At 38.5% G+C, this 27,329-nt stretch overlaps 1 protein-coding gene across 14 annotated transcripts in view; it reads left to right on the forward strand.

The window, feature by feature from the left end:
• The window catches only part of FHIT (fragile histidine triad diadenosine triphosphatase), a 1,470,752-nt gene that overhangs the window by 219,268 nt on the left and 1,224,155 nt on the right, over nt 1-27,329 (forward strand). For 6 of the 14 annotated variants that reach the window (XM_067043100.1, XM_067043103.1, XM_059078075.2 and 3 more), the window contains exon 3: nt 25,209-25,259. The exons of the other annotated variants lie outside the window; for them this stretch is intronic. The gene's annotated coding sequence lies outside the window, so the exon portion shown is untranslated. The remainder of the gene's footprint in view (nt 1-25,208; nt 25,260-27,329) is intronic. 14 annotated transcript variants of the gene reach the window in all.

Genomic DNA, 27,329 nt, shown 5'->3' on the forward strand with positions numbered 1-27,329 from the left:
ATAAAATTATATAACTTAATTTTTAATAATGGCTTTGTTATATATATGGAATCTAAAAAAAAATGGTTCTGAAGAACGTAGGGGCAGGACAGGAATAAAGACGCAGACATAGAGAATGGACTTGAGGACACAGGGAGGGGGAAGGGTAAGCTGGGACAAAGTGAGAGAGTGGCGTGGACATATATACACTACCAAATGCAAAATAGATAGCTAGTGGGAAGCAGCTGCATAGCACAGGGAGATCAGCTCAGTGCTCTGTGACCACCTAGAGGGGTGGGATAGGGAGGGTGGGAGGGAGGGAGATGCAAGAGGGAGGGGATAAGGGGATATATGTATATGTATAGCTGATTCACTTTGTTATAATGTAGAAACTAACACACCATTGTAAAGCAATTAGACTCCAATAAAGATGTTAAAAAAAAAAAAAGCTACTGGTCAGAAAGTTAAAAAATAAATAAATAAAATAATGGCTGTGTTTAACAACTGGCTTACAAAATTCTTGAAATTTAACAATGGACTCTTGTAAGTCTAGAGCTGGCTTCAGCATACCACTGGGTCAGTCCAGCTCAAAAGTGCTGTTTGGTTATCAGACTCAGGTATGGGGAGGATAAGGCTTGAATTTCAACTCTGAATTTTACTTTCAGTTTATAGATTAATTTACTTACTGTTTGTTTAAGCATATTGTATGTCATAAAGTATTTTGTAAGTCTTCAGATTTCCAAGATCAGGTAAGACTGGTGAAGAAATGTGCATGTGACACTGTTGAGTCCTCTCTTTGAGCCAGGCCCTGTGCTAAGAACTGTACTTGCATTATCTTGCCTGGACTTCTTAGAGGATAAGTACTATTATTATCTTCATTCTGTAGAAGGGAAAACCAAGGCTTGGTGAGAATCAGAGGTGCACTGGTCAGTGCTGGAGGAGGGGGTCAGCCCATACCCCAGAAAAACTCATGGCTTCCACCGAGGAAAGCAGAGAAGAGAGGAAGAGGAAAAATGGCACACGAAGAGGATAAAGCAAGCTCTTTTATCATATTTCTGTTCCCTCTTCTTACTCATTCTTCTTCTTCTTGATGTGGGTGTGATGGTAGGAGAAGAATGTCCCCTTCTTCCCCTGAGTATAAAATCATTCCATCTTCATTGTAGAGCAACAGAAAATGCATAGAAGTATAGAGGTAAAAATAAAAATGACTTCTGATTTTAGTACCCAGTGGCAACCAAGATTTTAACTTTTAGGAGTATATATATCAATAAAATTTTATGCACATAACTTATAAAATATAAATAATATATAATACGGCAAAATATATGTTCACTTTTTGTGTGTGTGTGTGGGCCTCTCACTGCTGTGGCCTCTCCCGTTGCGGAGCACAGGCTCCGGACGCGCAGGCTCAGCGGCCATGGCTCACGGGCCCGGCCGCTCCGCGGCATGTGGGATCTTCCCGGACCGGGGCACGAACCCGTGTCCCCTGCATCGGCAGGCGGATTCTCAACCACCGCGCCACCAGGGAAGCCCCTGTTTACTTTTATTTATTTAACAATTATTACTTTCCATTATGATTTCCTGAATTTGGAAAGGATTATCTTTTTGATAACTGCAGCCCTTGACTATTTGGAAAATACAACTTAGGGGCTGGAACTGCAGAAACAGAGGCTACATATAATCACCACATCTTTTCCTATTTATTGTAATCTTTTCCCACAGAAGATAGTCAACGGATATATTAAGACGCACCACATGAGTAATTTGAGCTTCTGTAATTTCTGTTTCTTACTTTTCTCCATGCTTTGGTAGATGGCAAGTAGGAGAGCCAACATTTGGATGTTCCAGAAACTTATTATTTACTTCCTGGATAATTTCATATTTGATCTGACACTGAGAACATTTGCCATGTTTCTTGATCTGTAAATCTGCATTCTTCTGAATTCTGTTTGTTAGTGCTTTTGTTGATAAGAAAGAAAGGTGATATTTTTCATGCACAAAGTGCTTATCCACTCAAAAAAGAAAAGCAAACCAAAATTCATACCTGGGTTCAGGCTAGATTTTTACAAATCTAGCCCTTTGGAGACATTGCCCATGAAGAACAAAATCATATGGAGTGACATTTGGTCACCAACCTAACTAAGAGTACTTCTGGGGCCTTTAATCGACTGCGGCAACAATCATGTTTGACCAAAGTCAGTGAAACGTCTCCCCTTTTATACTCAGTTATGTGACTAGTGGAATCATTTAACAAGCTTTGTCTTGCAGCTTATTATATATCAGTCCTGCGTGGTTTGACCTAATAAATCATTTTCCCTGTCTTGGTCTTCAGATGTCGAACAGGTCATATTACTCTGAAAGAAATGTTGTCAAATTTTGTGTGTCAGATTCTGTTGGTTATTTTCCTGTTTAGGAAGACCAACCTATACAGAGATGGAAAAATAATGTCTAACTAGGCAATAGAGGGTGGAGAGAAAGTAAAATAAGGGATATTTTGTATCGACAATTGCTAAATGTAGGCAGGGTAACATTTAAATCATTATCATCTTTATAGCTTTTATGGACACTGTCTTGGAAACAATGGCATATGGTTAGGGCTCAGAGAAGAAAAGCTGTCTCTTGTACATTAATCAGACTTGCTCTGTAAAGATTGTTTCCTGAGAAACTGTAGTAGTTATTAACAGAAGCTCTGTCTAGTATATGTATTTTATAGCATATTGTTAATAGCAATGATCGTATTTCATTTTAAAAATCATAAAATTTGTTCTCTTTTGAAATATTTTGATAGCTTGGTTTAAATTACAGTTTTGTTACAGTATGTATTTCGTTGGCATTGTTAGACTATTACACCTTTACGTACTTAGTGATAACTAGCTTCTTGATGGTCCATTTTTCTTTCCTTATCCATACTTTGTTCCACACATGTAAACATAGACGTATAATTATACAGATTTCTTTTCCTTAAAAGGAAAAAGAAAAACCAGACAGAAGCTCTTCCCTCCAGAAATAAAACTCAGTTTTACCAGATAATTTAAAGCTTAGTAGAAGTCTTAGCTGGGCCTCTTTCAAGACCTACTGTATTCATTTTCAAGTGCTAAGTGGAATAAAATTAGTATTTAGAGTTTGCTTCTCTGTTGTTTGATTAGGTTTTGTTTTAGGCAGAACAGGGTTGAATTTCATATGAAAATGCTAAGTATTATATATTTTTGTAAAAGTGAGCCCTTTAGAGTTCAGCCTTCTCCCTCCTTTTTCTTCCTTAGAAAGAGATTTATGACTTACTCTGTGTAGGTCATGTGCAAAGACACTTGTCGATGACAGGAATATAACCCTTGTGTGCAGCAGTATCTCTTCTATTCTGTTTGGATCATAAATTTCATTTTATAATATATGTCATATTATCCCATTATTTTCCCAATTTATGATTGGCTTTTATAATACTGTCCAAGATGAAAATCATATGAATAAATGAAGGTGTTATCTTAGACATTCCTTTTACTCTGGTGTCTGGAGATGAGGTAGTCTGACTTGAATAGAACAAGAAAGGACAGCTTTTCTCTGAGAGTTCTGAGTAGGAATGTGAAAGGCGTCCATGGGAGCCAGCTCCCGGATAATGTTTAAAGCTATAGAGCAAAGAATTTCCTTTTACATTAAAACACCAAGGCATGAACACTGTTAAATGTGCTACATAGTATCATACTATGCAGAGTATAAGTGTGAAAGAACCTACAAGTCACTAAATTTTTGGAATGTCATTAGATGAGATTCTGTTTCTGTTCTCATATGTGGTAATCTATTAGACCTCCTAGGCAATATGTTGAAGAGACTCAAAATATGCTTATTGATTGGTCTTATTTTCAAAATGTACTGTTGGTCTATTCATTCCTTCCTTCCTCCCGCCTCCTGCATGCCCCTACCAGACATAGAATAGTACCTTATAACATTTGAAGGCATAAAAAAGAAAATAACATGACTGAACCGTTTTATGTCGGGGACTTGTCAAAATAGTTTTAAATCCAACTAATGAAGAAAAATTCTTTATAACCAATCTTAACTGTTCAAACTGATCTAAAATATATTGTGTTGGATATAATATAAAGGCAATACATACTTAAAGTTAATTATGAGGTAGATAAGGGTGCATTGTAACTGATACATCAGATATTTTATATGTAAAAAATAAGCCTAGGGCTTCCCTGGTGGCGCAGTGGTTGAGAATCCGCCTGCCGATGCAGGGGACACGGGTTCGTGCCCCGGCCCACATACCGCGGAGCAGCTGGGCCCGTGAGCCATGGCCGCTGAGCCTGTGCATCCGGAGCCTGTGCTCCGCAACGGGAGAGGCCACAACAGTGAGAGGCCCGTGTACCACACACACACACACAAAAATAAGCCTACAGATCCCTTCTAAGGAAAGTTCCTCCTAAGGAAGGCCAGTACAGCCTAATTTTTCTACTGACTAAAAACAGGAAAACCAGACTTCAAATCAGAAATTGTCATTTAATTTAATTGTTCATGCTTTATTTATTCCATTACTGTGAGGATGACTGCTGGTCTGTCTAATTTAGAATCTCACTGCTACTCTGTCCAGTTTATTAGCTTTAAGGTTTATCAGCTGTGCAATCAAGCTGAACTATTTGTGTTTTACTGAAGATAGACACATTGAAAGAGAATGAGGAGCCTGGGGGCAAGGGAAATAGTTACCACAGAGGTTTAAATGAAAATACATATTTGTTCTGTGCATGAGAGAAGGACCAAAAAAAAAAAAAAGTAAATATGTGATTAAATTAGACACACTGTGATTTATAATTTATTTTTAGTTTTTGCTAACTTGGTTCTGTAGCAAAGGAAAGAATATTGGAAAGATTCATTTTACCTTATCTCAGTAGCCTTAAAAATCTTTGCTTTGAACTTCCATTGCTGGAATGATATATCAGGTTGATAGACTGTCTCTTATGGATATCTGACTGACCAACAATCTCATGGGCCTTAGGAAAGGTTTCACAGTCAAATCCCCTTTGTGGTTAAACTTAGGAAACCCAGAATTAAATAACTCTAGAGAAACTGAAAATTGGATATTTACGTCTTTAAGGTAGGTGATAAACGTACATGGCATGTAAATTATTTAAGAGCTAGTTGGTTTACTACTTGATCACAAGTTAAGTTTCTAGAATTGTCCTGCATCGTTTCTAAATTGGAAAAACAAAGCCCAAGCCTTTCTTTCCATGATCAGTCACTTTTATACTAGTGCTGTATTGATTAGGGCCTCTTTTGGAGTCAGACAGACAAATGGTGTATTTAAGTTCTGGTTCTATCACTTACTAGCTGGGGGGACTTTGGGAAAATTCCTTACCCTCTCTGAGCCTCAGGTTCAGTCTGTAAAATGAAGGTGATAAAAGTACTTACCTAAAGAATTTTTATGAAAATTAATTTAGGTTATGCCTATATACTGCCTGACACATAGTGACTAATAAGTAATTGCTGTTGTTTTTATTATTGTTATTGCTTTGTCTTAGTGCTCTAGTCCTCTCCTTGAATTCCAGTAGAGCTGTTGCTATAGTCTCCTTTTTTTTTCTTTTTTCTTAACATCTTTATTGGAATATAATTGATTTACAGTGTTGTGTTAGTTTCTGCTGTATAACAAAGTGAATGAGCTATACGCATACGTATGTCCCTATATACCCTCCCTCTTGCATCTTCCTCCCACCTTCCATATCCCACCCCTCCAGGTGGTCACACAGCATTGAGCTGATCTCCCTGTGCTATGTGGCTGCTTCCCACTAGCTATCTGTTTTACATTTGGTAGTGTATATATGTCCATGCTACTCTCTCACTTTGTCTCAGCTTACCCTCCCCCCTCCCCGTGTCCTCAAGTCCGTTCTCTACATCTGTGTCTTTATTCTTGTCAGGCCCCTAGGTTCATCAGAACCATTTTTTTTTTTTTTTTAGATTCCATATATATGTGTCAGCATAGGGGATTTGTTTTTCTCTTTCTGACTTACTTCACTCTGTATAACACACTGTAGGTCCATCCACCTCACTACAAATAACTCAATTTCATTTCTTTTTATGGCTGAGTAATATTCCATTGTATATATGTGCCACATCTTCTTTATCCATTCATCTGTCGATGGACACTTAGGTTGCTTCCATGTCCTGGCTGTTGTAAACAGAGCTGCATTGAACATTGTGGTACATGACTCTTTTTGAATTATGGTTTTCTCAGGGTATATGAACTTTACCAAGTTCATTGGTTAGCTCTAGTAGTTTTGTGGTAGCATCTTTAGGATTTTCTATGTATAGTATCATGTCATCTGCAAACAGTGACAGTTTTACTTCTTCTTTTCTGATTTGGATTCCTTTTATTTGTTTTTCTTCTCTGACTGCTGTGGCTAAAACTTCCAAAACTATGTTGAATAATAGTGGTGACAGTGGGCAACCTTGTCTTGTTCCTGATCTTAGAGGAAATGGTTTCAGTTTTTCACCATTGAGTACGATGTTGGCTGTGGTTTTGTCATATATGGCCTTTATTATGTTGAGGTAGTTTCCCTCTATGTCTACTTTCTGTGGAGTTTTTATCATAAATGGGTGTTGAATTTTGTTCAAAGCTTTTTCTGCATCTGTTGAGTTTAACATATGGTTTTTATCCTTCAATTTGTTAATATGATGTATCACAGTGATTGATTTGTGTATATTGAAGAATCTGGGCATTCCTGGGATAAACCCCAGTTGATCATGGTGTATGATCCTTTTAATGTGCTGTTGGATTCTGTTTATAGTACTTCATTGAGCATTTTTCGTCTTTGTTCATGAGAGATATTGGCCTGTAGTTTCATTTGTTTGTGACATCTTTGTCTGGTTTTGGTAACAGGGTGATGGTGGCCTCAGAGAATGAGTTTGGGAGTGTTCCTCCCTCTGCTCCATTTTGGAAGAGTTTGAGAGGGATGAGTGTTAGCTATTCTCTAAATGTTTGATAGAATTCGCCTATGAAGGCACCTGGTCCTGGGCTTTTGTTTGTTTGAAGATTTTTTTTTTTTTTTTTTTTTTTTTTTTTTTTGCGGAACGTGGGCCTCTCACTGTTGTGGCCTCTGCTGTTGCGGAGCACAGGCTCCAGATGCGCAGGCTTAGCGGTCATGGCTCCCGGGCACAATCGCTCCGTGGCATGTGGGATCTTCCCAGACCGGGGCACACACTCGTGTCCCCTGCTTCGGCAGGCGAACTCTCAACCACTGCACCACCAGGGAAGCCCTGTTCGAAGATTTTTAATCACAGTTTCAATTTCAGTGCTTGTGATTGGTCTGTTTATATTTTCTATTTCTTCCCGGTTCAGTTTTGGAAGGTTTTGCTTTTCTAAGAATTTGTCCATTTCTTCCAGCTTGTCCATTTTATTGGCATATAGTTGCTTATAGTAATCTCTCATGATCCTTTGTATTTCTGCAGTGTCAGTTGTTACTTCTCCTTTTTCATTTTTAATTCTGTTGATTTGAGTCTTCTCCCTTGTTTTCTTGATGACTTGGCTAATGGTTTAACAATTTTGTTTATCTTCTCAACGAACCAGCTTTTAGATTTATTGATCTTTGCTATTGTTTCCTTCCTTTCTTTTTCATTTATTTCGGATCTGATCTTTATGATTTCTTTCCTTCTGCTAACTTTGGGTTTTTTTGTTGCTGTTGTTCATCTTTCTCTAATTGCTTTAGGTTTAAGGGTAGGTTCTGTATTTGAGTTGTTTCTTGTTTCTTGAGGTAGGATTGTATTGCTATAAACTTCCCTCTTAGAACTGCATTTGCTGTATCCTATAGGTTCGGGGTCATCGGGTTTTCATTGTCATTTGTTTCTAGGTATTTTTTGATTTCCTCTTTGATTTCTTCAGTGATCTCTTGGTTATTTAGTAGTGTACTGTTTAGTCTCCATGTGTTTGTATTTTTTAGTTTTTTTTTTTCCTGTAATTGATGTTTAGTCTCATAGCATTGTGGTTGGAAAAGATATTTGATACAATTTCAATTTTCTTAAATTTACCAAGGCTTGTTTTGTGACCCATGATATGGTCTATCCTGGAGAATGTTCCATGAGCACTTAAGAAGAAAGTGTATTCTATTGTTTTTGAATGGAATGTCCTATAAATATCAATTAAGTCCATCTTGTCTAATCTGTCATTTAAAGGTTGTGTTTCCTTATTTATTTTCGCTTTGGATGATCTGTCCATTGGTGAACGCGGGGTGTTAAAGTCCCCTACTATGATTGTGTTACTGCCGATTTCCCCTTTTATGGCTGTTAGTATTTGCCTTATGTATTGAGGTGACCCTATGTTGGGTGCATAAATATTTACAATTGTTATATCTTCTTCTTGGATTGATCCCTTGATCATTATGTAGTGTCCTTCTTTGTCTCTTGTAATAGTCTTTAAAGTCTATTTTGTCTGATATGAGAATTGCTATTCCAGCTGTCTTTTGATTTCCATTTTCTTAGAATATGTTTTTCCATCCCCTCACTTTCAGTCTGTGTGTGTCCCAGATCTGAAGTGGGTCTCTTGTATACCGCATATATATGGATCTTGTTTTTGTATCCATTCAGCCAGTCTGTGTCTTTTGGTTGGAACATTTAATCCATTTACATTTAAGGTAATTATCGATATGTATGTTCCTCTTACCATTTTCTTAATTGTTTTGGGTTTGTTTTTGTGGGTCTTTTCCTTCTCTTGTGTTTCCTGCCTAGAGACATTCCTTTAGTATTTTTGTAAAACTGGTTTGGTGGTGCTGAATTCTCTTAACTTTTGCTTATCTTTAAAGGTTTTAATTTCTACTTCAAATCTGAATGAGATCCTTGCTGGGTAGAGTAATCTTGGTTGTAGGTTTTTCTCCTTCATCACTTTAAATATGTTCTGCCACTCCCCTCTGGCTTGCAGAATTTCTGCTGAAAGATCAGCTATTTATCATTATGTGGATTCCTTTGTATGTTATTTGTTGCATTTCCTTTTCTGCTTTTAATATTTTTTCTTTGTATTTAATTTTTGATAGTTTGACTAATATGTGTCTCAGCATGCTTCTCTTTGGGTTTATCCTGTATGGTACTCTCTGTGCTTCCTGGACTTGTTGACTATTTCCTTTCCCATGTTAGGGAAGTTTTCAACTATAATTCAGATATTTTCTCAGACCCTTTCTTTTTCTCTTCTTCTTCTGGGACCCCTATAATTCGAATGTTGGTGCGTTTAATGTTGTCCCAGAGTTCTCTGAGACTTTCCTAAATTCTTTTTTTTTTCCCCTAAATTCTTATCATTCTTTTTTCTTTATTCTGCTCCCTGGCAGTTATTTCCACCATTTTATCTTCCAGCTCACTTATCCATTCTTCTGCCTCAGTTATTCTGATATTGATTCCTTCTAGTGTATTTTTAATTTCAGTAATTGTGTTGTTCATCACTGTTTGTTTGCTGTTTAGTTCTTCTAGATCCTTGTTAAATGTTTCTTGAATTTTCTCCATTCTGTTTCCAAGATTTTGGATCATCTTTAATATCATTCCTCTGAATTCTTTTTCAGGTAGGTTACCTATTTCTTCTTCATTTATTTGGTCTTGTAGGTTTTTACCTTGCTCCTTTGTCTGTAACATTTTTTTTCCTCTTTTCATTTATTATTATTATTTTTTGATGGGTGGTGCTGTATTCCTGTCTTACTGGTTGTTTAGCCTGAGATGTCTAGCACTGGGGTTTGCAGGCGGTTGGATACACCTGATCTTGGCGCTCAGATGAGGACCTCTGGGAGGCCTCACTCCGATTGATATTCCCTGGGGTCTGACGTTCTCTGTTGTCCAGTGGTTTGGACTTGGAGCTCCCACCACAGGAGCTCGGGCCTGACCTCCAGCCTGGGAACCAAGATCCCGCAAGCCGGTCACTGGGTTTTCTTCCCGTCCCCTTAGGTGTCTGTGGTCCCTCACGGGTGCATGGTTGGTGCCCTAATTATGAGGAGACGTGAATTCCACATCCTCCTAGTATGCTATCTTGATTCTGCCAGGCCTAAGTCTTTACCTCCTCCTGTATCTTCTTTTTCCCTTTTTGGTAGACTGCCCAACTTTGAAATATGCTTTTTTACCATCATTTTCAATGTTTTGTGGAAGGACTTTTTTTTTAAAGTCACTTCTGCCTGAGGCAGGTGTTCCTTTTCAATATCTGCTGATTAGTCTTGAGATTCTGAGAGATATTACAGAATAAATCAATGCCTTTGTAGAAGATGATGCCCCTCTGTTACAAAATTCTTCACAATATTATTTCAGCAAATCATTCACTTGTTCATTTACTCATTCATTTGATCAGTTCATAGAAAGCTGTGAGCATATTGGATACCAAAGTGAAAAATGAATCTTGGAACCTTGTCTTCAGGGAATCTTATGTGAGCCCAGATGTGTCCCTAATCATGGGAGATGGGAGTGCAAGTTGTATGAGTGATACACCTGATTCAGAGAAAAGTAGAAAACAAAACTGTCAGGCGAAATAAGGCTTATTTTTATCAAAACATGTGTTGCCATCCTTCTTGGTTCTTGCATGTGTCCAGAAGTTCCCTGAATAATCTCCATAACTGTTTGTATGAGCTCAGCTCATCTTCCATTAAACTTATTTTCCTTCAACTAACATTCAAAATAAGTAAATCACACACACATTATTATTTTCAGTTGTTCTCATTGCTTGTCTTGCCATAGGGCTTGTTTTGTGGTATCTTGCCCTTGCATGTGTACAGGTCAGCTTTTGGGAAAACCCTGAGTGTCTATACCCCTTTGTGGTATGTTTCTATATTCCTATCAATGTTCAGCTTGTGTTTATAAATTTCCTCTGTGCCTCATATGAGTTTTCCCTTAGGTTGTGCACACACATAGTTAATTCATACACAGAGTGCTCCTCTGGGAGCCCAGTGTATACTCTATGGTTGCTCTGAAAAGCCAGAAGCTCATTTCATTAGTGATGGAGCCATGCAACTGAGGGTTCTCCTGCACTCTAATGCTGTGAATCAGATTTTGCAGAGAAATAAAAGTTGAACAGACACAAAGTCTGGCTTCCGTTTATACCTGGGTGGCTGCAGGCTCTTATCCATAAATGGCCCATTATCAGTAAGTAACTTTTAGGAAATCAGGAAGCATAAATTTATTTTTGTTTAAGCAAATAACTGGTAAATGGTAAGTTCCCAAATCCCCTGTGTCTTTTCAACAATGCTTATACTGAAATGGGCATTTCTTTTTTTTTTTTTTTTTTTTTTTCTTCCAGTATATGGGCCTCTCACTGTTGTGGCCTCTCCCACTGCAGAGCCCAGGCTCCAGAGGCGCAGGCCCAGCGGCCATGACTCACGGTCCCAGCCGCCTCGCAGCACGTGGGATCTTCCTGGACCCGGGCACGAACCCACGTCCCCTTCATCGGCAGGCGGACTCCCAACCACTGCACCACCAGGGAAGCCCTGAAATGGGCATTTCTTTGTCCTACTCTGTTTGTTCTGCTCTCTTATTTTACTGTTTTGGCAATTTAGTACTCATTTTTGTTTTGTTCTGTTTTCCACCCTACGGATGAATGCTTTATTACTTTTTAAAATCTTTGTTCCATTAATCACTAGATTTTCATTAATCATTCATCACCTTTTCTTTTCCTCCACTTCTCATCCCTCTGTCTTTATTCTACCCACATACTCCCGTCTTAAATCATGGTTAAGGTAATAAGAGGCTCTGCCTAGGAAATCAGGTGGCTGATGAGCTTTCACAGAATTTTTTAAATGCATTTACAACAATTTTGAGAGCACATTCTCTTTGTACCTCCTTCCTTTTGTTTAGAAGAGGCCTGCACGCATGCTGCAGATGTTCACAGAGGCCTTTGAGAGTAGATAAGTGAAGGAGCAGTCTCAGCATATTTATGTCTTTGACAGCTTAGCAAATAGTCTTCAACACTTATTAGACTGACAACAATTTTTAAAAAGAAAGAAAAAGAAAAAAATATCCATTTGAAGATCCGTATTGTTTCTCTGTGTTTTGACCAGTGCCAGTCCTTGGAAAATTCTGTCTTCTTGTTTTGCTTTTCATCCCACTTGACCCTCAGGTAAACAAGTAAATGTTTGCCAATAGTTTCTGTGCTCCCAGCTCAAACCCAGAGGCCCCAAATCACTATACTGAAGTAGAAATACAAAGGACAGAGAGACAGAGAGAAAGACAGAGAGAGAGAAGGGGAGATTGAACCACATTACTGTATGTCTTTCACCTGCTTTCTTATTCTAGCAACCCGGAGCAGAACCATTGCACTGTATCTAACTGAAAGCACAAAATTGCTAATCTGAACTAAGTTCCAGAGTGCTGGTTTGCTTTAAAGCAAACAAACAGAAAGCCATAGTGACATTTCTGAAGGCATGCCTCCAAGTTCTTAATGTAATTACTTCTTGGTTCCTGAGATGTAATTAATTAGATGAAAAGAGATCAAGCATAAGCCTTCTCCGGTGGTGCAGTGGTTACGAGTCTGCCTGCCAATGCAGGGGACATGGGTTCGAGCCCTGGTCTGGGGAGATCCCACATGCTGCGGAGCAACTAAGCCCGTGTGCCACAACTACTGAAGCCCGTGTGCCTAGAGCCTGTGCTTGCAACAAGAGAAACCACCGCAATGAGAAGACCCAACACAGCCAAAAATAAACAAATAAATAACTAAATTTATTTTTTAAAGAAGAAATCAAGCATAATCTAAAAGAATATAAGAGATTTTCTAAATAGGAGTGACTCTGGGCTTCAGAGCCATGACAAGGATCACTAGATCCAGGAATACAAACATCTTCACCAGCCCATCATTATGGCTGGAAAACCTCCTGAAATCAAGAACCTCTGAACTTTACATGGAGTAAGGTGAGTTGGGAGGATAAAAAAGAACTTTTTTTCTCAAGTCTGTGGGATGTTTTCTTAATTTATTTTCAGCATAGTCATTCTTTACCTGGGGTTTCTGCTTTAACTGACATCAAGGCAGTTTTATTGAAAATTTTTCAGTTTCTTGATCAAGCACTTAGTCTGACATACTTTGTCTATTGTTACTGCTAAATTAAATTTCACTCTGACAGCTGACCACCAAGTCAGGCCCCATTTTGTCTGGGAGCTCCTTTGATTTACAAAAAGTACCTTATCTAGCAACCTCTTCTTTTGTACCTCCTTTTTACAAATATCTTTTAACAGGCTTCAAGATGAGAGAAAAGGGGATCTTTTAAAATTCCCAATATTTTTTTTTTTTTAAGCTGGGAGAGTTGTGAAGTCATGAAAGCATAGAACTACAGATTAATTTAGCTCTTGAGCCTCATGGTGGCTGAAAACATGTCCCCACCTACATCTTTTATCCCCCTTCTCCTCCTAGGCACACACTTCATCCTCTTCTAGGCTACAGGGAGTAAATAGTGATCCTTGCCAGAAACAAAAGACATAGGAGATGGGCTTCCCTGGTGGCGCAGTGGTTGAGAATCCGCCTGCGGATGCAGGGGACACGGGTTTGTGCCCCGGTTCGGGAAGATCCCACATGCCGCGGAGCGGCTGGGCCCGTGAGCCATGGCCGCTGGGCCTGTGCGTCTGGAGCCTGTGCTCCGCAACGGGAGAAGCCACAACAGTGAGAGGCCCGCATACCACCAAAAAAAAAAAAAAAAAAAACACATAGGAGAAGTGAAACCAATGAATATCACTGTTTTCTAGTCATAGCTGAAGAATATGGAATCTCATTACTGCAGCGACCTTAAAATTATACACTGTGATGGCAACCTTTTGTTCATTTTGAAGGAAAGAACACAAATCCACATAGCAGGAGTTCTTGATGTTGACAGGGGTGTAGGGTAGTGATGCAGCTTGAGTCAGAAGCTGGTCAGGCTAGGTGTGGGTATTCTGTCGAAAAAATCCGTCCCTTGAAACATGGACCTTCTCGTCTGCCCTCCTTGCCCCCTTTCCTTCCCCTCCTCAAATTATTGATTGAGAGCTACCTTCTCATTTTATAGATAAGAAAATGGAGTTCCATAGAGAGGTCAAGGGGCTTGTAAGGATCATCAGACCTTAAGAAATACTTATCCCCTGTTTCATTAGGAATTTCTTGTCTCAGAGAGAAAGCCAGGAAAGAAATTTGGTTATAGGGACAAGAACTATATGAAACCAATACTTATCTTTGTTCTCAGATAAAAAATGATTTGTGTTTTAATCCTATTATGAATTAGTGATAAAATTTGGCGATGCCATGTTTGAAAAGGCCTGATTACTTAAAGTTGCCCACCTTCTGTGATATCATCATACCATTTTTCATCTCCTCTTTTTTCTTTCTCCCTTCTCTTCTGTTTTCTTTTTGTTGTCATGCTGAACTCAATAACATATTTGTGAAGACACTTAAAAAGGGATTATTCTTGAGAATCTGCTACAGGATCTAAGTGTCACATTTATATTTTGGACTTAAAAAGTGAGGAGCCTGTAAATAGAATTCAGTGATGAATTTTTATAATCATAGAGCCATATCTCAGAAGCGCTAGAGGAGATTGTTATTTAAAATAAGCTTGTAATGAGTCTTATGGTAAAGCAAATAATTAATATCATATATGTTTGGGCAATTCATCATGTCCACAGTTCTGTGATTTGGAGACCTCAATTTCTAAGGGAACAGTGGATAAAAGAGCAAATGTTAAAGTAGGCCCAGGAAAGCACACTTTCTAATTCCAGAAATAAGAAGGCAGAATAAGTAAAGCAGAAAACTCCAATTTCTTTGTCCCCTACACCTTGAAAGATTTTTGGAATAATTATAGACCTCAGATTTTTCATCGTAAGTTTAAAGAATTACCAAGAACATAATTTCTGGTGTATTGTAAATGTTGGAATTTTAAAATTAAAAGTCTATATCATTTTAAAGTATACCTATTTAGATTCTATAATACTATTATAATTTGATTCTCACCATTGTCTATTTAAAAATATAAAAGCAAGTTCTTTCTGAAAACTGTACACCGATCCTTTTTCTCTTTTAATTCATGTTTTTATTTACTTACCTTACAGAATTTTATCAATGAAATATGCTTAAACATTTTTATTGATCATTGTATAGTCTCAGAACCTTAAAGTAAATATAACTTCCTGAGTCCATAATCCTCTAAATTTCAAAAATGACATCTGGATTGAATTTTTATTACTGTTGTTATTAGCACAGATTGACCAAAACCACAAATAATATTAAATATTGATAAATAATCACTAAATATAAAAGTTAAATTTATTGGAACTTCATCTGTTAATGAGATGGACACTTTTTTTTTTAACTAGTTTTGTATGACATCAAATATTATTTATTTCCGGAACAAGATAGGATTTAGCACAATGCCAATTTTTCATTTTTTAGATGTAAACATTGAGAAATCTTTCTCACACAAATAAATAGATGAGATTGGAGAGTTTTTTTTATCATTGAATTAAAAAAAAAACCTCCTTACCAGTTTTATGCCCAAAATCACACAATGATTTCTCATCAAATTATTGCTCGTGATTCATCCTCTGACACCTCAATTAGTTGTCCTTCAATTTTGTTGAAAGGAAACACTGACTTGCAAAAGTATTTGTTAATCAGTCATTTGAGACATTCACTTTCTGTGTTTCTGGGAAGTACACCAAAGACTTACCAAAGCCTCTCAAATACCCATTGATTATACTTGTTGCTCTTTCTCTTAGAGGCACCATGTTCAGCTTGATACACTCAGACTTGGGGAAAATGAAAATATTTCAAAATTCAATACAGCTTGGCAGAAATGATTTTTTTTTTTTTTGGACAAAATGCTTTTATCGGGCTTCCCTGGTGGTGCAGTGGTTGAGAGTCTGCCTGCCAATGCAGGGGACATGGGTTCGTGCCCTGGTCCAGGAAGATCCCACATGCCGTGGAGCGGCTGGGCCCGTGAGCCATGGCCGCTGAGCCTGCGCGTCCGGAGCCTGTGCCCCGCAACAGGAGAGGCCACAACAGTGAGAGGCCCACGTACCGCAAAAAAAAAAAAAAAAAAATGCTTTTATCTGGTCACATGCTTTAAATATATTTCATTGAAACCTTGAAGCTGCTGATTTAGCTCATTAAGCTTATGAAAAATGTCTACCTATCTAAACTATTTTGAGAAACTTATTTGTTGACTCAATCAGCTAGGTCAGGTTTTCTTTCTTTAAGGTTGAATTTTGTATTCACATACATTTTCTCATGAACCTCTGATTGACTTATCTTTTCAGCTCTGAATTCTCAGTCCAGAATGAATTTCTAGACACAGTAAGGAGAAAGCTTGAAATGATTCTGCCTCTGGTGAAATAAGGCACCCCGCTTTGTTGTATTTCTTATTGAGTCCCTTTTTGCTGGCCTCTTATGGGACTTTTTCTCAGGAGCAACGTCTTCTTTGACAGTGGCTTGCAGATGAAAAGACAAGGTCTTTAAACAGAAATTGTCATCCCCATGATTCCTTGTCTGAGAAGTGCATTCTCAGACAGATCAATTTTAGGAAAGAAGTTGAGCTTCTGGTAATTGAGTCTCGTAAAAATATCTGATTCTGTGAACTTTAGCTGGAAGACCACTATTACAAAGTCTGTAAAAAAATCAGAGGAATGAAGATACCTAATAGCCTAGGGCTATTTGGTATATTGATGATTAGTTTTAACTCCCTTCATATGTTGTGAGGATTTCAATAATTAACTAATTCATATTGATTATCTGGATTCATCAAGAAAAGTTTAATGATGAGGACAAATTTCTACCTAAAATGGCATTTCATATCAATTTCCATGCAACACGAGTAAGCTAAAAGTAAATGGGAAACACTTTAATATAAAAAGTGGTAAATCCTTGGAATTCATGTCTTTTGTACCTAGATCTCATTGTGAAATATTTTATGAATTGTCACAAACAGGAATTTCTTCAAGATCAGTTTTCTGGGATTCTATAACCATGTTTGTAAAGAATTTAGATGATTCTTTAGCTAACACAAGAAACCTTCTATAATCTAAATTTAAGAACTGATAAATAAACCAGTGTATGTAATTGATCATAGCCTTTAACTTCAAAATTTCTACCTTGTGGAGAGAAAGGAAATTTCAGAAGCTTACCTGAAGAAAACAGAAATTCTTCATATTGGAGAATGTGAATTTAAATTATTTTATTTTTCCAGTAATGTATTATTATACCATTACTCCTACATGTACTAAGAGTTCAGTGGAATTATTATTTTTTTTAACATCTTTATTGGAGTATAATTGCTTTACAACGTTGTGTTAGTTTCTGCTGTATAATAAACTGAATCAGCTATATGCATAAGCATATCCCTATTTCCCCTCCCTCTTGCGTCTCCCTTCCACCCTCCTTATACCACCCCTCTAGGTGGTCGCAAAGCACCGAGCTTTGTAGCCGTGTGCTATGTAGCCGATTCCCACTAGCTATCTATTTTACATTTGGTAGTGTATATATATCAGTGTTACTCTCTCACTTCGTCCCAGCTTACCCTTCCCCCTCCCTGTGTCCTCAAGTCCATTCTCTGCTTTTGTGCCTTTATTTCTGTCCTACCCCTAGGTTCATCAGAACCTTTTTTTTTTTTTTTTCAGATTCCATAGATATGTGTTAGCATACATTATTTGCTTTTCTCTTTCTGACTTACTTCACTCTGTATGACAGACTCTAGGTCCATCCACTACAAATAACTCAATTTCCTTTCTTTTTATGGCTGAGTAATATTCCATTGTATATATGTGCCACATCTTCTTTATCCATTCATCTGTCCATGGACGTGTAGGTTGATCCATGTCCTGGCTATTGTAAATAGTGCTGCAGTGAACATTGTGGTACATGACTCTTTTTGAATTATGGTTTTCTCAGGGTATATGCCCAGTAGTGGGATTGCTGCGTCATATGGGTGCATTTGTAGTTTTTCAAGGAACCCCCATACTGTTCTCCATAGTGGCTGTATCAATTTACATTCCCACCAACAGTGCAAGAGAGTTCCCTTTTCTCCGCACCCTCTCCAGCATTTATTGTTTATAGATTTTTTGATGATGGCAATTCTGACTGGTGTGAGGTGATACCTCATTGTGGTTTTGATGTGCATTTCTCTAATGATTAGTGATGTTGAGCATTCTTTCATGTGTTTGTTGTCAATCTGTATATTTTCTTTGGAGAAATGTCTATTTAGGTCTTCTGCCCATTTTTGGATTGGGTTGTTTGTTTTTTTGATATTGAGCTGCATGAGTTGCTTGTAAATTTTGGAGATTAATCCTTTGTCAGTTGCTTCATTTGCAAATATTTTCTCCCATTCAGAGGGCTATCTTTTCATCTTGTTTATGGTTTCCTTTTCTGTGCAAAAGGTTTTAAGTTTCATTAGGTCCCATTTGTTTATTTTTGTTTTTATTTCCATTTCTCTAGGAGTGGGTCAAAAAGTATATTGCTGTGATTTATGTCATAGAGTGTCCTGCCTATGTTTTCCTCTAACAGTTTGATAGTGTCTGGCCCTTACATTTATGTCTTTAATCCATTTTGAATTTATTTTTGTGTATGGTGTTAGGAATTGTTTTATTTTGTTCTTTTACATGTAGCTGTCCCGTTTACCCAGCACCACTTATTGAAGAGGCTGTCTTTTCTCCACTGTATATCCTTCTCTCCTTTATCAAAGATAAGGTGACCATAAGTGCATGGGTTTATCTCTGGGCTTTCTATCCTGTTCCATAGATCTATATTTCTGTTTTTGTGCCAGTACAATACTGTCTTGATTACTATAGCTTTGTAGTACAGTCTGAAGTCTGGGAGCCTGATTCCTCCAGCTCTGTTTTTCTTTCTCACAATTGCTTTGGCTATTCGGGGTCTTTTGTGTTTGCATACAAATTGTGAAATTTTTTGTCCAATTCTGTGAAAAATGCCATTGGTATTTTGATAGGGATTGCATTGAATCTGTAGTTTGTTTTGGGTAGTACAGTCATTTTCACAATGTTGATTATTCCAATCCAAGAACATGTTATATCTCTCCACCTGTATCATTTTAAATTTATTTCATCAGTGTCTTATAGTTTTCTGCATGCAGGTCTTTAGTCTCCTTAGGTAGGTTTATTCCTAGGTATTTTATTCTTTTTGGTGCAATGGTAAATGGGAGTGTTTCCTGAATTTCTCTTTAAGATTTTTCATCATTGGTGTATAGGAATGCAAGAGATTTCTGTGCATTGACTTGGATCTTGCTACTCTGCCAAATTCATTGATTAGCCCTAGTAGTTTTCTGGTAGCATCATTAGGATACTCTATGTATAGTACCATGTCATCTGCAAACAGTGACAGTTTTACTTCTTTTACGATGTGGATTCCTTTTATTTCTTTTTCTTCTCTGTTTCCTGTGGGTAGGACTTCCAAAACTACATTGAATAATAGTGGTGAGAGTGAGCAACTGTGTCTTGTTCCTGATCTTAGAGGAAAGTGTTTCAGTTTTTCACCATTGAGAACGATGTTGGCTGTGGTTTTGTCATATATGGCCTTTATTATGTTGAGGTAGGTTCCCTCTGTGTCTACTTTTTGGAGCGTTTTTATCATAAATGGGTGTTGAATTTTGTCAAAAGCTTTTTCTGCATCTATTGAGATTATCATATGGTTTTTATCCTTCAATTTGTTAATATGGTGTATCACATTGATTGATTTGCATATATTGAAGAATCCTTGCATTCCTGGGGTAGTGATTAAGAGGTAATGATCCCCTTGATCATTGTGTATAATCCTTTTAATGTGCTGTTGGATTCTGTTTGCTAGTATTTTGTTGAGGAGTTTTGCACCTATGTTCATCAGAGATATTGGTCTGTAGTTTTCTTTTTTTGTGACACATTTGTCAGGTTTTGGTATCAGGGTGATGGTGGCCTCATAGAATGAGTTTGGGAGTGTTTCTCCCTCTGCTATATTTTTGGAAGAGTTTGAGAAGGATAGATGTTAGCTCTTCTCTAAGTGTTTGATAGAACACTCCTGTGGAGCCATCTAGTCCTGCCTTTTGTTTGTTGCAAGACTTTTAATCACAGTCTCAATTTCAGTGCTTGTGATTGGTTTGTGTATATTTTCTATTTCTTCCTGGTTCAGTCTCAGAAGGTTGTGCTTTTCTAAGAATTTGTCCATTTCTTCCAGCTTGTCCATTTTATTGGAATACAGTTGCTTGTAGGAATCTCTTATGATCCTTTGTATTTCTGCAGAGTCAGTTGTTACTTCTTTTTTTTTTTTTTTTTTTTTTTTTTTTTGCGGTACGTGGGCCTCTCACTGCCGTGGCCTCTCCCGTTGCGGAGCACAGGCTCCAGCTGCACAGGCCCAGCGGCCACGGCTCACAGGTCTAGCCGCTCTGCGACATGTGGGATCCTCCTGGACCTGGGCACGAACCTGTGTCCCCTGCATTGGCAGGTGGACTGCCATCCACTGCGCCACCAGGGAAGCCCTGCACTTCTAATTCTGTTGATTTGCGTCTTCTCCCTTGTTTTGTTGATGAGTCTGGCTAATGATTTATCAATTTTGTGTATCTTCTCAAAAAATCAGTGTTTAGTTTTATTGATCTTTGCTGTTGTTTCCTTCATTTCTTTTGCATTTATTTCTGTTCTGATCTTTATGATTTCTTTCCTTCTGCTAACTTTGGGTTTTTTTGTTGCTGTTGTTCATCTTTCTCTAATTGCTTTAGGTTTAAGGGTAGGTTCTGTATTTGAGTTGTTTCTTGTTTCTTGAGGTAGGATTGTATTGCTATAAACTTCCCTCTTAGAACTGCTTTTGCTGTATCCCATAGGTTTTGGGTCATCAGGTTTTTAATGTCATTTGTTTCTAGGTATTTTTTGATTTCCTCTTTGATTTCTTCAGTGATTTCTTGGTTATTTAGTAGTGTATTGTTTAGCTTCCATGTGTTTGTATTTTTAAAATTTTTTTCCTATAATTGATATCTAGTCTCATAGCATTGTGGTGGGAAAAGATACTTGGTACGATTTCAATTTTCTTAAATTTACCAGGGCTTGATTTGTGACCTACGATATGGTCTATCCTGGAGAATGTTCCATGAGTACTTGAGAAGAAAGTGTATTCTGTTGTTTTTGGATGGAATGTCCTATAAATGTCAATTAAGTCCATTTTGTTTGATGTGTCATTTAAAGCTTGTGTTTCCTTATTTATCTTCATTTTGGATGATCTGTCCATTGGTTAAAGTGGGGTGTTAAAATTCCCTACTATGATTGTGTTGTTGTCAATTTCCCCTTTTATGGTGGTTAGCATTTGCCTTATGTATTTTGAGGTGCTCCTATGTTGGGTGCATAAATATTTACAATTGTTATATCTTCTTCTTGGATTGATCCCTTGATCATTATGTAGTGTACTTCTTTGTCTCTTGTAATAGTCTATTTTACAGTCTATTTTGTCTGATGTTAAAATTGCTACTCTAGCTTTTTTTTTATTTCCATTTGCATGGAATATGTTTTTCCATCCCCTCACTTTCAGTCTGTATTTGTCCCTAGATCTGAAGTGGGTCTCTTGTAGACAGCATATATATGGGTCTTGTTTTTGTATCCATTCAGCCAGTCTGTGTCTTTTGGTCAGAGCATTTAATCCATCAACATTTAAGGTAATTATCGATATGTATGTTCCTCTTACCATTTTCTTAATTGTTTTGGGTTTGATTTTGTAGTTCTTTTTTTCTCTTATGTTTCCTGCCTAGAGAAGTTCCTTTAGCATTTGTTTTAAAGCTGGTTTGGTGGTGCTGAATTCTCTTAACTTTTGCTTGTCTGTAAAGGTTTTAATTTCTCCCTCTAATCTGAATGAGATCCTTTCTGGGTAGAGTAATCTTGGTTGTAGGTTTTTTCATTTCATCACTTTAAATATGTCCTGCTACTCCCTTCTGGCTTGCAGAGTTTCTGCTGAACGATCAGCTGTTTATCATTATGCAGATTCACTTGTATGTTATTTGTTGCATTTCCCTTTCTGCTTTTAATATTTTTTCTTTGTTTTTAATTTTTGATAGTTTGATTAATATGTGTCTCAGTATGTTTCTCTTGGGTTTATCCTGTATGGTACTCTCTGTGCTTCCTGGACTTGTTGACTATTTCCTTTTCCATGTTAGGGAAGTTTTCTACTCTTTTCTTCAAATATTTTCTCAGACCCTTTCTTTTTCTCTTCTTCTTCTTTTGGGACCCCTATAATTCGAATGTTGGTGCATTTAGTGTTGTCCCAGAGGTCTCTAAGACTTTCCTAAATTCTTTTCATTCTTTTTTCTTTATTCTGCTCCCTGGCAGTTATTTCCACCATTTTATCTTCCAGCTCACTTATCCGTTTTTCTGCCTCAGTTATTCTGACATTGATTCATTCTAGTGTATTTTTAATTTCAGTAATTGTGTTGTTCATCACTGTTTGTTTGCTCTTTAGTTCTTCTAGATCCTTGTTAAATGTTTCTTGAATTTTCTCCATCTGTTTCTGAGATTTTGGATCATCTTTACTATCATTACTTTGAATTCTTTTTCATTTAGGTTGCGTATTTCATCTTCATTTATTTGGTCTTGGTAGGTTTTTACCTTTCTCCCTCGTATGTAACATATTTTAGTGTCGTTTCTTTCTTTCTTTTTTTTTTTTTTTAATGTGTGGTGGTGCTGTATTCCTGTCTTACTGGTTGTTTGAACTGAGACCTTCAGTACTGGAGTTTGCAGGCAGTTGGATAGAACCGGGTCTTGGTGCTGAGATGAGGACCTTTGGGGGCCTCACTCCAATTAATATTCCCTAGTCTGAGGTTCTCTGTTAGTCCAGCAGTTTGGACTTGGAGCTCCCACCACAGGAGCTCAGGCCCGATCTCCAGCCTGGGAACCAAGATCCTGCAAACTTCATGGTGCGGTTAAAAAAAAAAAAAAGAAAGAAAGAAAAAAGGGAGCAGTGTAATATTAAAGAATGAAAAACAAAATAAAGTTAGGAAGATAAAAAAATACATTAGGAAAAATAAAACTGTAATTGAAACAACTTTAACAAGGTAAAATAACACCACAACAGAGAAAAAGGGGGGGGGGCGACAAGCCAAAAGGAGAGAACAATAACAAAGTATAAAGAATAAAGTAAAATTCAAAAAGTAAAAGATTTACTAGGAAAAATAAAAATATAAAAGACTCAACAACAATGAATCAACAAGGTAAAACAGAAGTCCAATCTAATAGAGGAAAAAAGAAAATAAAAGTCTTGGCCATGGGGGTGGAGTTTAGGCAGGGGTGGAACTGAGGCAGGGGTGGTGGGGTTTACGGTGGGGTGACCTAGGCGGGTGGGGGGGTTACGTTTGAGCATAACCCTGGACCTAGGCTCAGGACCCACTAGCCAGAAGAGGCCCTGGGGGCGGGGCCTTGGCAGGGCTACCTTCAAGCATGAGGAGGGGCCTCTGCTTAGGACCTGTGTGGAAGGGGAGAGGCAGCACTGGGAAAGGAGGGCCTCTGGAGTGTGGGGTTCTGGCGTTTGGAGTTAGGGCCCTGAGGAAGGGTGTGTGGGTGCGGTTTAGGCCCAGTGCATTGGAGGGGGTCTCTGAGTATAGAGGTTAGGCCCTGGGTGGGGGTGTAGGGGCGGGACTTGGGTTATGCCCAGCAGCAAGGAGGCTCCGTGGGCAGAGGATTAGGCCTGGGGTCCCAGCAGGCTCCCCAGTGCTTAAGTGGACAGGGAAAGTACTGGCCATGTTCCCTTCTGTTCCTTTGCACCCCTCCCCACCATTTCTCCCAGGGTTTCCCCTGTCTCTGCTGGACCCCTAACCATGGGTGGGTCCTGCTGGGTGTAGGAATTCCTTCAGTCCACCAGCCACCCCTCAGGGGTGCCGTCCCAGATGTCCGGCTGTTACTTTTGCTTCCCCTTCCCTCCCTCCCAACTCTCTCAGGACCTGCCTGGCTGGAGGGGGCCTCAGTGGGCAGAGGATCAGGCCCGGGATCTCAGCAGGTTCCTAGGGGCCTAAGTGAGCAGGGGAAACCTGGCCATGCTCCGTTTTGATCCTCTGCCCTCCCAGTGGTTCCCCAATTTCCCCCTTCAGGTATGGGATCCCTTCCCCTCCCGCAGCCGCCCCTCAGGGGCGCCAGTCCTGACCCGCCTCCACTTCTCCTCCCTCTTCAGGCACCATGTCCTGCCTGGTTGCTGGAGGTTCCTTCCGTCCCCTTAGGTGTCCATGGACCCCCACCGGTGCCTGGTAGGTGTCCTAGTTGTGCAGAGACGCAAATTCTGCATCCTCGTAGTACGCCGTCTTGACTCCACCTCCACTTCAGTGGAATTATTGATATTATATTTTTCCCAACTTTTACTTTCTGTTAAACAGAACTATCAGCTCCCTATATTATTTAACTCACCTTATATAATTCTGTTACAATGAGAAATATTCAAATAGATCTTCATCTAGTTAATATGTATTATATGCAATTAAACTGGTGATGTAAGAAATATCAGGAAGAATTTTAGATATATCTCTTACAGTATTCGCAGTACTGAAGGTAAGCTTGTGGTCTTGGGACAAGTTATTGTTCAGACATTTCACAGTGTTTTCCTTGACCATTAGAACAAAATATCAAGCTTCACAACCCCACTACCTCCCCCTACCCCCTCCTCCACCCCGGTCATTTGGTCCGGATTGACCAAGGAGCAGGTAAACACAGATGCCTTATAGCTATGCATGATACTTAAGTAAACTTCAGTTTCTTCATCTGTAAAGTGGGATGATAATAGTACTTCTTACATAGGGTTGTTGAGTCAAATAAATGATTGAATGCACATAAAACACTTTGTAAGAGCTTAGTAATGTTAGACATTATTAGTAGTAGTAGGTCTAAAATAATAGCCTGAATGAAAAATATGGACTGATATTGGATCAGTTGAATTAAATATTTTCGTTTTTTTTTTTTTTTTTTTTTTTTTTTTTTGTGGTACACAGGCCTCTCACTGTCGTGGCCTCTCCCATTGCGGGGCACAGGCTCCGGAGGCACAGGCTCAGCAGCCATGGCTCACGGGCCCAGCCGCTCCGCAGCATGTGGGATCCTCCCAGATCAGGGCACGAACCCGTGTCCCCTGCATTGGCAGGCGGACTCTCAACCACTGCGCCACCAGGGAAGCCCAATATTTTCGTTTTGATGCAAATTTAAGACCACTCCAAATCTGATAAATTCAGTCATTTGTTTTCCATATACTTTTTTTTGTCATTAGTTGTAGGAACACTCTGTCATTGTCTTAGTCTGTTTGTGCTGTTATAACAAAAATACCATGGGTGGCTTGAACAGCAGAAATTTATTTCTTTTAGTTCTAGAGGCTGGGAACTCCAAGATCAAGACACTGGCAGATTCATTGTCTGGTGAGAGCCTTTTTCCTGTTTCATAGCCCATCTTGTCACTGTGTCCTTGCATGATGGAAAGGGCAAGAGAGCTCTCGGGGTCTCTTTTATAAGAGCACTAATCCCATTATGTGACCTAATCACCTACCAGAGGCCCCACCTTCTAATACCATCACAATGGAGTTAGGATTTCAGCATATGAATTTAGGGAGGGACACAAACATTCAGTCTGTGGTGGTCAAGAAGTATATTAATAGTGTAGACATTTTTTGTAATAGTTGAAGATATGCCTGGAGATACTGTGTTTCAGGTGATATGATTATATTAGAACATTGGGACTTGATGTTAATTACAATCTCTTTCTAGTTCCAAGGTGCCACTTAGGTAGATAAAGCTTCATGCAGTTTAAAAGATTGTTAATACAAATTTTCTTCACTTATGACTATTAGGGTAGGTCTAGGACATCACCTTGTCATAGAGTTCCCTGTCTAGAAAGGAGATCTTCACACTCATTTCATTATTTCCTAAAGTGTATCAGTAACCACACTGACTGTGAAGAAGGTACCCAAATGTTACTTTTTCCTATTTTTCCCAAGGATTATGTTAATTTTGTGCCCTAATGTTGATTTGTTGATCAGAAGTTTTGACAGAATATATAACTTTCTTAATAACACCAAAAGGGAAATTAGTTGATTATTAATCTTGGATATATCGAATATTTAAAAATTTATACTCCATTCTCAAACTATAATAAGAGGAGTCCTTGATAATGAGACTGTTAGGAATCACCTTTTGGGTAGGTGGATTTGAGAGCTGTGTGGGGGTGAGGGGGAATAGGCACTACTGTAATTCATACATGGTATGTATATAATAACTCTATTGTATTAATTTGATCTATGTTATAGGTACATGGTTCTATAGCGAACATTTTAAAACAATTTTATAGACTTTCACCAAAGGAAGAATTTAATTACCATTCTGCCAATTGGTCAAATTTGTAAGACTCCTCTTAAAACCAGATTTTCTGTATGATAGACGAGGAAAGCACTTTAGCATTTCAGAGAAGAAAGCACAGAAAAAGAACTCAGGTGACTCGGAGAACACATAAGAAAGCGAACCAGAGCACACCATGCGGCTTTCTGACACCAAATAAAGGTCATGCCTCTACCCCTGTTGCTCTTTCCTTCCCATGTCAGTGTCAGTCTTTGTTTTGAAGAAGACACAATGGGATCCTGTCTATTACTTCTTAAGCTGCGTTAGAGTTTGTGTTTTGTCTGATTGGCTTCCTCCTCACTCTTCAGGGGACCCAATAAGGTATAGTAAATACTATTGGTGAGTGAAATTGCTGAGGGAGGAAATACACTTATTGTGCAGTATTTGTTGGGAGTTTCAGGAATAATAGAGTTTAGAGTAAGACCATGTGAAATATTGAGTAGCTGTATCAGATTGTGGCATTTGTTTACTGGTGAGGTTAGCTGCCAGTTTTCTGCAAAAAACAGTCCAAATTAGATTATTTTAGTAATTATTATTTAACATATGCTAAGTGTCCACGGCATGTTGGTCCCTTCCTATGATATCAGAATGCACTGTGGAAGGAACTGAACTTGCTGTTGGATTTAATTAATCTCTCAAGTTAATTGCCAATATGCGCCACATTTCTTTCATGAGTAAAATTGGAGTCTGAGAAAAGGTAATGTCCCTCCCTCATTAAGCTGTCCATGTTAGATTTACACGGCAACAGGGAGGTGCATTCAGGCTTAGTTTTGATAGCTTTCATTACTGGCAGCACAGAGTAAGTGGTGATCCGTCCTTCTATTATTGGATTCAACTCAATAGGTATGGCACAAACACCGTCATCTCTATCAGGGAGGTTTCAAAGAGCTGTTTGTAGTTTGATGCTCAGCTTGTCCTATTTTTTCCCTCCACTAGCCCCAGACTCCTTTTGTTCTCCCAATGAGTGGGGAATTGCAGTGCAGGTCACCACCTGACATCTGCCAAGAAGGGCAGCCCTTGCCAACTGCCACATTCCCCAGAGTAAGAATCAGTTAGTGACTTCTGTCAGTGAGGTCAGTTTGTAGATCTTAGGAACTT

This window comes from Kogia breviceps, chromosome 10 (genome assembly GCF_026419965.1).
Source record: "Kogia breviceps isolate mKogBre1 chromosome 10, mKogBre1 haplotype 1, whole genome shotgun sequence".
Lineage (NCBI taxonomy): Eukaryota > Metazoa > Chordata > Mammalia > Artiodactyla > Physeteridae > Kogia > Kogia breviceps.